The sequence below is a fragment of the Porites lutea genome, chromosome 11, assembly GCF_958299795.1.
Source record: "Porites lutea chromosome 11, jaPorLute2.1, whole genome shotgun sequence".
NCBI lineage: Eukaryota > Metazoa > Cnidaria > Anthozoa > Scleractinia > Poritidae > Porites > Porites lutea.
The window spans coordinates 6,092,314-6,108,684 of record NC_133211.1 but is presented as its reverse complement, the minus strand read 5'-3'; the positions used below and the strand labels follow the sequence as shown (position 1 = coordinate 6,108,684).

Sequence of the window (16,371 nt, the reverse complement as noted above, 5' to 3'; positions counted from 1 at the left end):
AATAGTGTGCTACATTCGTTGTCTAGTTTTCCACCTACATCATATCAATGATCATCGTCGTCCATTCTTGGCAACCAAGAGCTGAAGCGCTCTTATAGCCTCTAAGCATGACTGCGCGTAATATGACAGATCTACGAACTTCATTGAACCGGAAGTAAATGTCCCGAGAACAATAGGTATCCGCGAGATTGGTTAATTTTGCTCATTATACTACTACATGAGAAATTTCTGCAATTTGATTGGCTTAGAGCAGTGGTATTTCAGCTTAATTTGAAATACCTACATGTGAAGATTACAAAACATTTGCGTGTAGTAGTATAAACAAATAATAGCATGATTTGTACGTAATATTTGGCATAAATACCACTCGTGATATTTCAAAGTTGTCTCAAATTTCACTCGCCTAACGGCTCGTGAAATTACGTATAACAATTTCGAAATATCACTCGTGGTATTTATGCCAAATATCACTACAAATCATGCTATTACCTATACAATTTCCAGCAAGCAAACTTACGACGTAAATACACACATAGTCAATCAACTACAAGAAATTCTAATGACCGACCAATCATAATCAAGTAATTATGCCCTGTTTTTTCTTTGACGAATTACGAAAATAAAATTCCTTTTCATTAGCCAATCGGAATTAAAGAAATAATGGTTTTTACGTTGTAGTAAATGTAATAATTTTTACAAAGGAGACTATCAGTGCAATATAAGAATACGAATTACAAATGTTCTGTTAGATTCACAAAAAGGTCCCCGAAATGCTCCGTTTGACTTTCCTTTAACACTCAACAACTTTTCTAAATATGACGATTATCATTTTATTCTATAACGATTGTACGTTAAAAGTACCTATTTATATGCTTCTCCTTGTCCTTGTCTCCTTCTTCCTCAAACTCTTCATCATCAACAAGAACAAGATCGTCTAGGTGCACCGTTGTATTAACCGTGCTCACATAGGATAGTACAGTGGTTCCAGAATAGCCAATGCTGTTCTATTTTATATTCAAATTCAAATTAGTTAAGGAGGGTTTGACTGCAAGTGCCTGGGAAAGAGACGCAGCTCCAGAATCACCAATACTGTTCCCACCTCAAATCCAAATTTCTTAAGGAGTTAACTGCAAGAGCCTGGGAAAGAGACGCAGCTCCAGAAGGACTAATACTGTTCCTACTCAAATTCAAATTTGTTAAGGAGGAGTTAACTGCAAGAGCCTGGGAAAGAGATGCAGCTCCAGAATCACCGATACTGTTCCTACTCAAATTCAAATTAGTTAAGGACGAGTTGACTGCAAGAGCCTGAGAAAGAGACACAGCTCCAGAATCACCAATACTGTTCAACCACAAAACCAAATTAGATAAGGACGAGTTGACTGCAAGAGCCTGGGAAAGAGAAGCATCTCCAGAATCTCCAATATTGTTCCCAGTCAAATTCAAATTAGTTAAGGAGGAGTTGACTGCAAGAGCCTGGGAAAGAGACAAAGCTCCAGAACACCCAATTTTGTAGTTCGAACTCAAATCCAAATTAGTTAAGGAGGAGTTGACTGCAAGAGCCTGGGAAAGAGAAGCAGCTCCAGAATCTCCAATATTGTTCCCAGTCAAATCCAAATTAGTTAATGCGGAGTTGACCGCAAGAGCCTGGGAAAGAGACGCAGCTCCAGAATCACCAATACTGTTCCTACTCAAATCCAAATTAGTTATAGAGGAGTTGACTGTAAGAGCCTGGAAAAGAGACGCAGCTCCAGAATCACCAATACTGTTCCTACTCAAATCCAAATTAGTTATGGAGGAGTTGACTGTAAGAGCCTGGAAAAGAGACGCAGCTCCAGAATCACCAATACTGTTCCCACTCAAATCCAAATTAGTTAAGGAGGAGTTGACTGCAAGAGCCTGAGAAAGAGATGCAACTCCAGAATCACCAATACTGTTCTCTCCCAAATTCAAATTAGCCAAGGAGAAGTTGACTGCAAGAGCCTGGGAAAGAGACACAGCTCCACAAGGACCGATACTGTTGAAACTCAAACTCAAATTAGTTGATGAGGAGTTGACTGCAAGAGCCTGGGAAAGAGATGCAGCACCAGAAGCACCAATACTTATCGTATTCAAATCTAAATTAGTTAAGGAGGAGTTGACTGCAAGAGCCTGGGAAAGAGTTGCAGCTCCACAATCACCAATACTGTTCCCCCCCAAATTCAAATTAGTCAAGGAGGAGTTGACTGCAAGAGCCTGGGAAAGAGACGCAGCTCCAGAACCATCAATTCTATTAAAACTCAAACCCAAATTAGTTAATGAGGAGTTGACTGCAAGACCCTGGGAAAGAGACGTAGCTCCAGAACTACCAATTCTGTTCAAATGTAGTTCCAAATTAGTTAATGAGGAGTTGACCACAAGAGCCTGGGAAAGAGACGCAGCTCCAGAATCACCAATTCTGTTCCCAAACAAAACCAAATTAGTTAAAGAGGAGTTGCCTGCAAGAGCCTGGGAAAGAGACGCAGCTCCAGAAGCACCAAATTCGTTGTTCAAACTCAAATCCAAATTAGTTAAGGAGGAATTGACTGCAAGAGCCTGGGAAAGAGACGCAGCTCCAGGAGGACCAATAAAGTTGTTTCTCAACTCCAAATTTGTCAATGAGGAGTTGACTGCAAGAGCCTGGGAAAGAGTTGCAGCTCCACAATCACCAATACTGTTCCCCCCCAAATTCAAATTAGTTAAGGAGGAGCTGACTGCAAGAGCCTTGAAAAGAGACCCGGCCAGATTTTTTTGCCTCAATTTATCCTCCAAATTCAAATAAGGAATGTGAAGGTGCTCCCCTAAGGTGCAAACTAAACTTTCATACTCTGATAAACATCCTAAATAAAGTACAAAACGCTTTGAAACGTCTTGTGCAGACTGAAGACTTGTGATATTTCTAGCCATATACGTTACGAGGGACTCTGCGGTTTTCTCACTTGTTGAAACTAAAATTCCGATCATAAATAAAAAGACTTGATATAGTTCGTTCTCATATCTTTGGTCAGTCACCACTGATTTGCACTCAATTTCTCCCTCAATGAGTTTGTAAGCAAGATAGAAACCAGCAAAGAACTCCTGAAAGCTCTTATGAAGAAATGCATAACGCACAACAACTTTCCTCTTACTGCCACCAGCCTGAAGTGAAAGGAATCCGAACTTGGATAAGACAATGAGGCCACCATCAGATTTATGTTTTTCAAAATACAACTCTCCTTTTAGAAGAGATTCTAATGCCATTCTTCCAAGATCTATTAATTCATTTTTGTAAACGGTCATTAGATCTTCATTCTTGCTCGCTAAACCTTGCTTTTGTTCATATCTTCTTAAAACACAAAGAACAATCTCCGTGTACAATTCAGTTCTGCTCGTTGGAATTACGCCCTCAAAATCCTCACAAATAACACACAGTAAGGCAGTGTTTAAGGGATTTTTTGTCAATTCACTCAGGTCTCTATCCTGTTGTGGCTCAGATCGAAAGGGCACATGCCATATGCTCAGGTCTCTATCCTGTTGTGATTCAAATATGCTTTCTATAAGTTTCCTGGCTAAGTGCTCTTTCTTGATGTTTTTAAAGTATTTAAGAATAAAGCTTTCCGCATCTTTCTTGGTAAATCCTCCGATTTCCCACAGAGTGTCAAAGTACCTCCTTACTTTACTTCCAGCCTCATGACGAGATGTGACAACAATGAGGCAACCTGAAAGTTCTTTACCTTGAATAAGACTGGAGAGTACTTTGAGGCTACTAGGATCCACTTCATCCAATCCATCGAGAACTAAAAGAACTTTCGACTGATTTTCGCGAATGAATTTAAAGAAACATTCCTTAGCTTGATCTTCCATTTCCTCGGGTAAAATTTGATCATCAATAGCCTCCCAGATGTTTGATTGAATTTCATTACATTTGAGAAGCAATAGCACTTCAATTTCGGGAAAAGATGGATCCCATTTGTCCATCTTAGTTGCCCAATCATACGCCAGCTTTTGACAGTATGTGGTTTTTCCCATGCCAGGATCTCCCTCGATCAAGATTGTTCTCGGGCTTTGACATTCTGCGTGGGCCTTAAAGATAGCAGTCATATTGGTTATCTCGTCAGTAAGTACTCCTTGGGTCTTTTCTTTTCCCAAGATTTTTAATCTTGTAAAAATATCATTCAAATGAAAGCTGAAATCTTCACACCAAGGGACAGGCAGCAGGCGTTGTTCACGAGTTGTATACAGTTGACGGATCCTCTCAAAAATGTCGTTTGGGTATGACAAATCTAAACAACAATATTCATACACGCTGATTAAACGTTATCAAGTATTTGACTTGTTAGTTTGTATATTATGGAGGGCGCATGATTAGGTAATATATCAAACATGAGATGCAGTGTTTCATCACCAGATGAAACACCGAGAAGAGAGTTGAAAATACGACGCGCAGCGGAGTATTTTTGACGAACTTCGAGGTGTTTCATCTGGTGATGAAACACTGTGTCGAATGTTTGATATTTCTTCTCAAACAAAATCATTTTTGAAGGAGAAATTAAGGATGCAAATACTAAGCAGTGTTTCATCCGATTTCCAAACACTCATTAAACATTAATTTCCTTTGTATTTTCTTAATGAATTATTAATGAGTTTGAGAAGGAAATATGACACACTTTCAGAAGTCAAGGCTGTGCTTTAAGGAAAATTGAAGGGTCCCTAATGCTCTGAACCTGTAAAATCTACGGTGCCCAGCATATGATTTGTATGAAAAGACTGAAATTTTCTAGTCGTCCAGGAGCAAAAGTTGGGCGCCAGAGAACAACGGGCTTTGCTAGAGCACAACCCAGGAAGTACTTTGCGATTCTATTAAAAAACGCATGGAAATTCGGGGGTGGAAGCGGAATCATTTGTCCTTCGTTGTTTATGATTCCTGCCTTTTTTACCCAATGATTCATGATTCATTCACATTTTTTCCGAGATTCATGATTCATTGTTTTACGTCTCCGCTTCCACCCCCGAATGGAAGTATCCTGACCTCGACTTCACTGCAGCACTGGAATTAACGGGATATAGACCCGACATAACCTTACGGTTACCTAAATTCGATTGTGGTCACATTCCTGAGAATTTCATAAGCCAAGTCAAGCTTGTGTTTGCCGAAAGTCCGAATCAATGAAAGTTCTTTTAGTTGCAGCATACTTATGTTGCATAACTCTGAGGTTCAAACAACGACGTCAGCAGTGAGAAAGGAATGTAAACACAAGAGTTCATCTTGATGGGTTGACAAACAAAGCCATAAGTCACCTAAATCGTTAACATCTAGCGCCAAAAGGCACGCGAATCCTTTAATTGTGGTCTACCTGCCTCGGTAGCAACACAGCCTCTGGAGACGAGATTGGTACCCTGAAAGGGTATCTATCGCATATTTGAAGCGGTACAATTCGCCCTTTTTTTGGGGGGGGGGGATTTGATTACAGAAGGTTTGTGGTTAAGGTGCATATCATGAACTCGTACCTGTACATCTAAAAGCCTTATGATCTTCCATGGTCCTTCTTCGTTTTGCTCTGATTTCGTCCTTCTCCATCATGTACCCTTCATTACTCCTCTTATTCCGTTGAAAAAAATACTCATCTGGCAAAATAAAAAATAGTAAACAACGGCCATTAGATCCTCACAGTTATATTCACTGAGGCGGGAGAACCGTCCGTCAGTCGATAAAAAAGCATTCTCTACCACTGTCTTTTTAATTTGTACTGTTAACAGTACATGATGGGTTAGAAGGTCAATAATGAACCTTTGACAACTGACATAATCTTAGATAACGTACGGATCACCTAGCAATAACACAGTACCAAAATTGCAAATCATGAAAGTGTATACGTCCATAGAAATGGAGTCATGAAAGTGACATGCCAATATTTTATTCTAAACCGAAAGCGCTGATTTTCACAATAAATACACATTTTTTCTTGGACAAGTTGAGTAATGGACATTACAGTCCGCCACTCCTGGAAATAAAAAATCTTTGAATACCTTTTTGTTCCCTTTACGGTATAACTCGGGAAAAAAATCTAGGAGCCGAGCGCCTTAAACTTGTAATTTATAAAGGGTAACATGTGTTCACCAGACACCATGAATAAACTCTTCTTATTACAATAATCATCTCTCAGTGTAAAATCGCAAAGCCAATATTAGCTTACGATTCCAGTCACTCCGTATAAAGCGTGGATATTTTACTGTGAACTGCTTCAAACTCGCCTGTTTGACATCACACTCACTTTCATTAAGCTAAACGAGTGACACTTTGTTGCGTCCGCAAATCTGAAAAATATCTGGCTGAATAGGATCTAACTCCTATGAGTATAACTACGAAATTGAAGTGAGGCAAAACTATTAAAATTTCAGAAGGAAATGATTTTTCCTCATTACAAAAAGGCGATTACAATATTAAGAAACTCATTGGGATGATTTGTAGAAAGGAAATCCATGCAAAAGCAGTTAGCAACTCTCACTTCTCTTGAACACAAACGCCACACCGCAGTGCAGAGGACTGATATCTGGAGCACATTTTCCACCAGTAAAACAAACCTGGCTGATTGCGACAGGGAAGAGACTAGTATTGTACCTTTTCTGGGCTGAAGGCTAACATAGTGAAACTCATGAATGTGTCCCAACACAAGGGGGTTTGGGTCAGCAACTGCGTGTTCTGGATAGACAACTATTTCACGATCAAGGCTGCTGATAATACGGATGGAAGTTTGAAAGTGATTTGCTGCAGCAAGAAGAACAACATGATCACCCCATGTACCATCTTTTGCCATGCTTTGTAAATATTCAAGCCAAGATGGGTAGCAGCAAACAAAGTTGAACAAGGATGTTCCATCATGCTAAAAAAAAATAAAATAAAACAACAACAACAACAATCAAGCAATTAGTGGATTTTTAAAAGCTTTTAGCTGATTAATCAGAATACAAATGGTGTGAATTTTGAGTTAACTGACGACAACAACAGGTCAGAAAATACTGCAAAAAATACATATTTCAGGTACAGCCAACTATATAAACACCGAAAATACTTTTTCACTTTGATGATGGGTGGTCTTTCAAAAGAAAAGCTTTCATGTATGGTGCACACATTCTCAAGTGATTACCCTATTTAAGAAATTATTCCTAATGATATATTGACATATTAAGTTAAAAAAGATGCTCTAACACACTTTCCCCTATTTCAGAGATGCTCGCCCTCAGGAATTTAATATCTGAACATCGTCTCTTTTTTTTGCAGTACACCCTTCCCCTTAAGTTACAGGTACAAATCAACAAAGTTCCCAAATTATAATATGGTATGGCTCAGGAGATTATCAAATTCAATTTATAGTCTTGGAGTTTATAGGAGACACTAAAGGCCCCTGCCCTTTTTTTTTTCTCAGGATGAAGTTAAGCATACAATTGAGGGAGAACATCATCGCCTTACCAGAGTAGCATTCTCTCTGAGAAACTGGACCAAAGTGTTTCTTAGTTCTTTGTGTGAGATTTGGATTCCTTTAACACTTTTCAGTTGCTCTGACAGTGCATAGAACAAACAGTTCCCAGATGCTTGGTTATCAGAAATTAAGAATCCTTTCTTCGCTGCAACCGTTCTCAGATTAGATGGTAGGTTAGTTTTGTTGCAAACCTGGTCTGCATCACATCGCAAATTTTCTAAGGACGGAAGGATGTTCTGAGCTGGAAAAAAAGATAGTTGTTTTTACATTTTCAATACGTTTGATAGGTGTGCGCTGTGGCAAATTTTATGGATTAATTTCAAGGGGCATAATAGACTTTCTCAAAGTCCTTTGCTTCTTGTTTCTGGTTCCAGAAGTAGTGTCTCACTTTGCCAGCAAAAACATAAAAAATTTCTAGCTCGCTCTTTGCGCTTAAGAAATATTTTGAGCTTGACATGAGAACAAGTATTTGACTTGTTACACAGTAGCTTGCTTATTACGGTGGGCAATAAGGGAAATAATTTATGATTCTGTTTTGAATCCAACTGAAAAAATATGAAAATATCCTGATGTCAGTTTCGTTGCAGCGCTAAAGTTAGTGGAATGTGGACCCAGTACCACCTCATGCTTCCATGCAACAAGGAAAAGCTAAACACAGGTTATCAAAGGCTTCATCTTTAAGCCTTGCATTTAACTCACATTAATCAATTACTGTGGGCAACAAGAGGAGCACACAGTTCTAATCTACAGGTCGAAATTATGTATGCACAGCGCTTATGTAGCCAGCTTCTAACAGCTACATTTGGACTCCACTAAAAATGAATGGAACACACAGAACTGGCAATCCGATCACATGTACGTGTTTTGACTACCTATCACGTGAAACTTGCGTAAAGCACAGAATTGAAGAAAGACGGAGAGCGTGGTAACTTTGAATTGCTGTCGGCCACACTCATTGATTATTACTAGTTAAATGTATACCTGAAAGAATGCTTACTAAGATTTCTGTTATTTTTAGGAATCAAGACTGCTGAGCAAGGGCAGCCAAGATGCTCTGAATCTTTGAGACACCCAATTCAATTGAGGTTACTTTGACAACTGGTCATTGGTGATTGGGCATTGGGTATTTGGGCATAGAGAACAATTCGATGATTTGCTTGAGTGACCACCAAACAATAGCTTCCCAGTACCCAATTACCAATGCCCAAAGCGACCTATTATTGACTCAGCTATATAACAGCAAGATCAATGCATGCCTACTACTAAAGCTAACCTGACTGTTTAAATTCGCTTTCGAGTTCATTCAGATTGTCTTTGATATCATCCTCCACTTTCTTCCACTGCTTTAGAAGTTCCCTGAAATGTTCTTCCTCCAGAGGGTCCATTTCCTGATCCCTTATTTCGTCAATGGCATCTCCATAACGGGCTCCTCCCAATCTCAACAAAGTGTCACAAATCTGCTGCCAGTAGTTACTGAACACAGCATCATTGATGAAGCCGTCTCCAGCATGTTTAGACACAGCATTCATAAAACACCTAACACGGACAATGTCGGACTCACGACTGGTGTCTGCTGTGAGAGGAGGTGTGTCCCAGCCAGCAGGTGGAGGACTCAGATTACAGATTGTCCTTAAGAGCACTATCAAGAGGGGGATATCAAAGCTTGCAGATGTCACTTCAGAGGATGAAGAAGGATACAATTTACTCCACTGGAGTGAGTTTAACACCCCTCGCTTTCGAAGTAACAACAGTTTAGAGTGTGCTTGATGTTTCAAACACCTATGAAGACTCTGTGGTGGAATTATTTTGTCAAAGGTTGCCCTGAGTGCCTTTGAACCCAAGGTGATTAGAAGACGACATAAATGTGGATAATTTAATCTCTCATTAGTGCAAACAAAGTGAGTTGATTCAGGATCTATAAGGGAGAACAACAAAAATTCATTAACCAAAATTTTCACTTTTTATGGTTGCTATAAGTAATTAACCGTTGCCAAATTCTACAAGCTTTTTAACTACAGGGTTTGTGCAGACTGATTCCAAAACAATACTTTACTTTTCCAGATAATTTCAAGGTTAACAAAATTAATAGGTGATCACTAAACACCTTGAAAAACACCAGATCCAAGCTTTTTTCATGATGCACTGAAAACATATGGTAAACAAGGTACAATGTGGATATTCTGTGATTAAATGTCTTCAGTACAGGGGGGATTGAATGGAAATTGACCACAGCGAAAAAAATCACTTATTAAGCAATTTTGTATTGTTGTATAGCTATGAAAAAAAGGTCCAGAGTTTTTACTATTTTTCCACAGACTTTTTTTCTATTTTTCAAGACCTTTTCCAGGTGTTACAGGTTATGGGTTTAATTGACAAACCTGCAAATGGCAACTGGAATTAAGGCTTTTACCTCTTAACATGCCATGACACAACCATGGGTCTACCATAATATTTTGTATTACTAGGTGTCTAACCCTCTTATAGAGACAATTTGTTGAGTAAAACCACTGTCCACTCCTAGTTGCTGTCTGTCACCCAAAAAACCACTTTCAACCAGCAAGCTCTCAAATGTATGATGGAAAATATTTTTTTGCAGAAGAAAAAGAAAAAGAAATAAAAAAATAATAAAATGATAACAATAAGAATAAATTTAATAGAATTCAATTCATTTTCTAAATAATAATAATATTTATTACTTGACATAATTTGTGCAAATTAATAAAGTAATACATGATTAAAATAATGTACATGATCAAATTGACATTCATACCGTGAACCCAACTGATCATCTTCTCAGTAAGATCTTTAATCTGTTTTGCCCAGTTGTACTTTTTGTCATAGGAATCATGCAACATTTTCTCTTCCTCCAGTCGACTTTTCCTGTCCTTGGCCCAGATTTTCTTAATAGCTGAGGTCCAATCCATGGGTTCATCTGAGTTAACAACATATGTTGAACCAAAAGCTACACAACACAAAGCTTCTCCAAAACCAGAGTTACTGCTGACAAGCACAGGGAGACCAGCTGATAGGGCCTCAAGTCCTGTCAATCCAAAGCCTTCTGTTCTTGAAGGCATGATTACAAGATCCACTTCTTGAAACAAGTCCTTCAAACTCTCTCGCTCTTTAACAAATCCTCTTACTCTCAAGCGCCTTTCAGGAACACCACATTCAGTCAACCGTTTTGCTATTTCTTCGTGTTTTCCATCGGGGGCTCCAACAAACACAAGACGAGTATCTTCTAATGCAGCAATCGCTTTTCCTGCAATGTCAAACCCTTTTAATTCAAAATCTTCTACATCTCCCCGACCAAACACTAAGACACTACGTTGTTGCCGTTCACTGGGAACCTGCTTCAAGGCTGCAAACTCTTCAAATACTCCAGGAGTGAAGTCAAGAACAGTGTCATCTTTTCTACAGCTACGTAGATATGAGCGGAAGGCCTCACTCAACTTGGGTCCAACTCCTACAACATGATCTGCCATTTTACACAGTTCTACTTCAGTCTTGTGCTTTTCTTCACCCTTTGAAATTGGGTTGGAATAGTTTTTAAACATCCCAAGTTCTTCAGGGTCTGTGTGCACCACTTGAAGCCATTTGCACTTTTAAGATTTTTTTATGATTTGTACTTGTTTACCAAGTTTAACACCATGACCCACAATAATATCAATTTGCAGATCATCTGGAGGGAAGCTAAGCCACTCAAGTTGTTCAAAGCCAGGTAGTGGTGCTGCCTCCACGATCTTCACATTGTTTTGTAAGGCAACCTTCCTGTCCTCTTGACTGCATTGTGGTAAAAAGAAAGTGATTTCCACTTCAGGGCATTTGGCTAACTGAATGGCTAATTCTCTGTTTATGGTAGAAAGCCCTCCTTTGCTTGATCCCCATTCAGAAGCCAATATGGTGACTTTCACTTTGTGAGAGCTGCACACTTGGTCATCACTCATGCCTGTTTAAACTCTTTGTACAGAAGATGCTGTTACCAAATATCAAAGTTGCCAAACATCTACAAAAAGATACATAAAAACAGAGAACAATATATTATGATAAACATTTTCAAAACTTCTATACTACCTAACTTCCAAAATTCCAGCTAGGTTTCTGGCTGCCGAATAGCGAATGACTCTGAAGTTTATAGTGGTTAGGGTTAGGAAACTGAGTGAATCAGGTTCTGTTAAGGGTCATCATACTGGGCAAACTGACCTGAAAATTGATTCACTAATTTTCCTAACCCTGATCACTAAACTTCAGTGTCATTGAGCCACCATTTGGTCCTAGCAACAAAATTCCTACCTTCCATAACCACACTTCCACACTACCAAAATTACACACTTCTTTCACAGTTTTGTGACCCACACTCTGGTAGACTGCGAGCAGTCTCTTATTTTCTTCAAAGTAGCTGGGGTAGAATGCACAAGCAGCGAGCAGCCCACTCCCTTTTTGGCTTAAAGTGTTTTCTTTGCCAAACACACCATGTCTGAGAACTCGACGGATATTAAGAGAAATGATGGACTGCTTGCAGTCTACACCCTGGCACTTAAGAACATAAACTTTGCTGTAATTATGAGCCACTGCTCTCCCTTTTGGATGAATGTTTATCAGAGGCCAAATACGACAACTACATTAGCCTCCATAGTAAGTAGTTCAGTGTGGATTCGGAGCAAAGAACAAGAAACAAGAGTCCAAGACCGCATCAAAAATGGCGCAAGTAAAAGAGCAGGGAGGGGGTGGGAAAGAAAGGTAAGGAAATACTTGTAGACAAACCCCGGGATTTTGAAAACCACCCTTTTGGCCTGTTATTTCTAAGCACGTGCACCACCATTTGATGCTGTCATCAGCTGTCACAAATTGACCACTAAAATGTTTGGCTTTCCATGGAGCAGAAGTGATTTTTCAATGATGTGTGTGGAAGTAACCAAATAAAGTTTCTTTCTATTTCTGAAGCAACACATGGATGGCGGGAATAAAGAAATCTCAATGAATCTGAATGATTAATGTAGGCTTTAAAGTTAAATCTTTTTAATCCTTCTAAAAGAAAGGACTGCAAGGATGAAGTTTTGAATTTTTAGCTCAAAACCTTCAGAAAGTTGGATTTGAGGTGGTAAAATGTGACAAGCATTCAAGTCTAGAATTTTAATCCTTGACACGGGTGTTTGTACAAGATGAAAGCTCAGCTAGACAGAATGGTGTACCATTCTCTCAACAGCAGAGAAAAACTAGAGTTGCTCTTGTAAAGGCAACTAAGAACAAAGCCAAATGCAACCTGGCAACTGATGAAGTTCACGTGTAGAACCAAAACCATGGGCTGGCCTGAACAGAGAGTGGCAATAACAGAACAGTCACAAGACTGTTAAGCTAATTCAAAAGTTGTTACCAAGTAATCATTGCTTAAAGAGCAATCTTGACAATGCAATTCTCCATAGTTGATGTAGCTTCAATTTAAGGTGGAATCCATTCTTCGTAATTTGGAATTTCTTCTTCTTTGCACAGCTGTTCGACTTTAATTTTGAAGGAAATTTTGATCCTGAATTTCTTAAGCAAAAAGTGTTTATTCCCTTTTTTGATGACCCTGAGACATCTCATCTGCTAATGAACTCTAACCTTGACTGCTAACCCCAATTTTTTTTTTTACTGCAAATTCAGAATTACTTTTAAACTGCATCTATCTAACCTCTTCACAATTTAACAAAATTCCTTTTCCTCTTGATACATTTTCTATTTTCCATATTAATATCCGTAGCTTCCCTAAACACTTTGACGACCTGTCAGAATATCTTCTTTCACTTCATATGTTGTTCTCTGCTGTTGTTGTTTCTGAAACCTGGTTACATAAATCTAATTCTGATCTCTTTAATATTCCCGGCTGCCATTTTATCTCCAATTTAAGAGAGAATAAATTAGGTGGTGGAGTTGGTCTTTACATTCAGTCTGATTTGAATTTTAAGCCTAGGACTGATCTTCAATCTTCTGACAAACTATTCACTGTACGAATCAGTCTTTGTGGAAATAATGCAACCTCATGGTAAAAATATTATTGAGAGTGAAGAATGATCATTGCAGTAAATTTTCCAATTAAAGCAATTGGAAAGAAGCCTGAAAAAAATCAGGGCTTCAATGGGATTCGAACCTGTGACCTCCGCGTTACTGGTGCATTGCTCTACCAACTGAGCTATGAAGCCACACATTGGGAGCGAGGTCAATTTATTGAGTTCATATCTCCCGTGAAGAGTGAAATGATGTGAAGTATATGAAATAATTCATTTTTGAACTGCGGTTGTAGATGAGAGTGAATGATCATCGCAGTAAATTTTCCAATTTATAAAGCAATTGGAAAGAAGCCCGAAATTCTTTCCAATTGCTTAAATTGGAAAATTTACTGCAATGATCATTCTTCACTCTCATCTACAACCGCAGTTCAAAAATGAATTATTTCATATACTTCACATCAAAAATATTATTGTTGGCTGCCTCTTTAGACCTCCTGATGCCTCTCTTAATGACTTTAACATATTGAAGATATCTTGTCAGCCATCAGTCTTGAGAATAAGCTATCTAATATATTGTGGGTGATTTTAATATCAACATCCTCAACTCTCATTCTCATCAACCTAAATATGAGTTCATGAATCTTATGACATCTAACAGCCTCCTTTGATCTCCAAACCAACTCGCATAACTTCAATTCCTCAACAGCAACTCTGATTGACAACATATTTACAAACAATCTTGAACTTAAAATGAATAGTGGCATTCTTTACACTGATCTGATCACCTCCCAGTTTTTCAAGTTACCCACTTGAAAATAATTGTTGAGCCACAACGCCAAAATACATTTGTATGTCTTATTAACTCAACAACTATGTCAGAAATCAGGTCTAAACTGGAAGGTGTTGACTGGTCTTCAGTCTATTCCATCAATTCTGTAAATGAATCCTATGACACATTCTCTAGTCTTCTTACTTCAGCAAATAGTATATCATTTCCTCTTCAACCTGCATGCTCTGAATCTCGCCGCTCTTCAAACCCTGGTTCTCAAAAGCTCTCTTTACTTCTTGTAAAAGGAAAAATTCTTTTTACAAACAGTTCTAGTTAAACCCAACTGCACTCAACAAGTTGAGATATACAACAAATACCGTAATAAATACAATTTTCTTGCCAGGAAAAAATACTTCCATGACAAACTTTCTCTCCATTCACTCTACAAATTTTATGTTTCTTGTTTTGTATTCTCACACTTTAATTGCCTTCTACCTGCCCCTCTCTCCTTGCTCCTCCATTTTAATCATGATTTTCATCTAACTCGTTCTCATTTCAACTTGCATAAAATGTGACCTAGTCGTGTCAATTTGCTATTAGTTCTCAAGCCCCGATTATTTGGAATGAAATTCCCTTAGCTTGTCTATCTGTAACAGCCTTACCACCACTAACTTTTTAAAAAAGGAACAAAAACTTTACTTTTTAAGCCTGAATAGAATATTAAATACAGGATTCTCATAGTTTATTGTCAGCTTATTTGTCACTGGTTTTGTCTCTCGACTGCATGCATGTAAACTTACTTAATTATAGTTTTGTATCTTGTTTTAGTTTTGTAATTTAGCCTACAGTCTTCATTTCTATGTTAAACAATTTCTGTCACTTTGACCAGTACAGGCCGTATAAGCCCCCGGCTTTGGCTTTACTGAGTTTGTACTACATGAGCGATGGAATAATAACGTTAAAGTTAAAGTTAAAACCATTGTATTCACAGACAAAAGAAAATGGCTTTTAGTTATTCATATCCAGGGGACACTTTGGAGAAAGTTGAACAACCTAAAACTCGTATTTAGCTGCAAGAAGTGCTTTACGTTTCAAAAGAGGTCAACAAAGAAAATGCTCTCGCATTAGAGGGCCAATCTTGTAGACCAGAATAAACAATAACCTCAGAAAATAAATATGCATGTCACAGTCTCTCAGTATGAAACAAACCTTTGATTGACACAGGTCAATAATATTTGACTAGCCAAGCCAATCAGCAGCAGGTGCCCTGTTCTCCAGCAAGCGGGGTTTTCAAAAATCCCAGAAATTGTTAGAATGTTTGCAGTCTGCCTTTTCTCTTAAAATCCGTCTAGTTCTTACCTCATCCAGCACGATTGCAAACCACGACATTTATCGCGGCTTCACCGCTTGTGTGCTTAGGTTTCATGTAGGGGTTTGTCTACACACATTTTCTTACCTCCCCTTCCCCCTCTTTCATTTTTTGGGCTCTCATTCCATTTCATGCGCGGCCAAAACAGAAAATCTTCCAAACAGAAACGCTTGCTCAGGGCGCTTGTTACGTAGGCTACTGTTACATGTATGCACATGAGCTGCAAATGAATCCACCCTCTGATAAAAAGATTACAAGTAAACAGAAACTAGTGACAATTAACATGCAAATTTCATGCTTTATGAATACAAATGTATTCTTTTCAAGTACCAATTACATCGCGCGGCCAAAACAGAAAATCTGCCAAACAGAAACGCTTGCTCAGGGCGCTTGTTACGCAAGCTACAGTTACATGTATGCGCTGCAAATGAATCCACTAGTGACAATTAACATGCAAATTTTATGCTTTGTGAATACAAATGCATTCTTTTCAAGTACCAATCACATAAAAAACCCTACTCATAGTCATGATCTCACTTTTCGCACTTTTATCACTGACTATCAAATGAACACGCATTAATTCTTCAACAGTCTGACAGCAAGGCAAGAAGCATGGGGGAAGCAGCACGGAAGCATCATGCAGACTGTCTGCAGCATACTGTCAGAGAAACAAACTTACCAAGAGCTTTCGTCCGTTCTATATCTTGAACTTGAGATTACAAAGGGATCACCGACGCATAAACAATACTTGCTCTGTACTCAACACGCCTCAGAAGA

At 38.6% G+C, this 16,371-nt stretch overlaps 1 pseudogene; it reads right to left on the bottom strand.

Moving 5' to 3' along the window:
* Positions 1-16,371, bottom strand: LOC140952493 (uncharacterized; annotated as a pseudogene).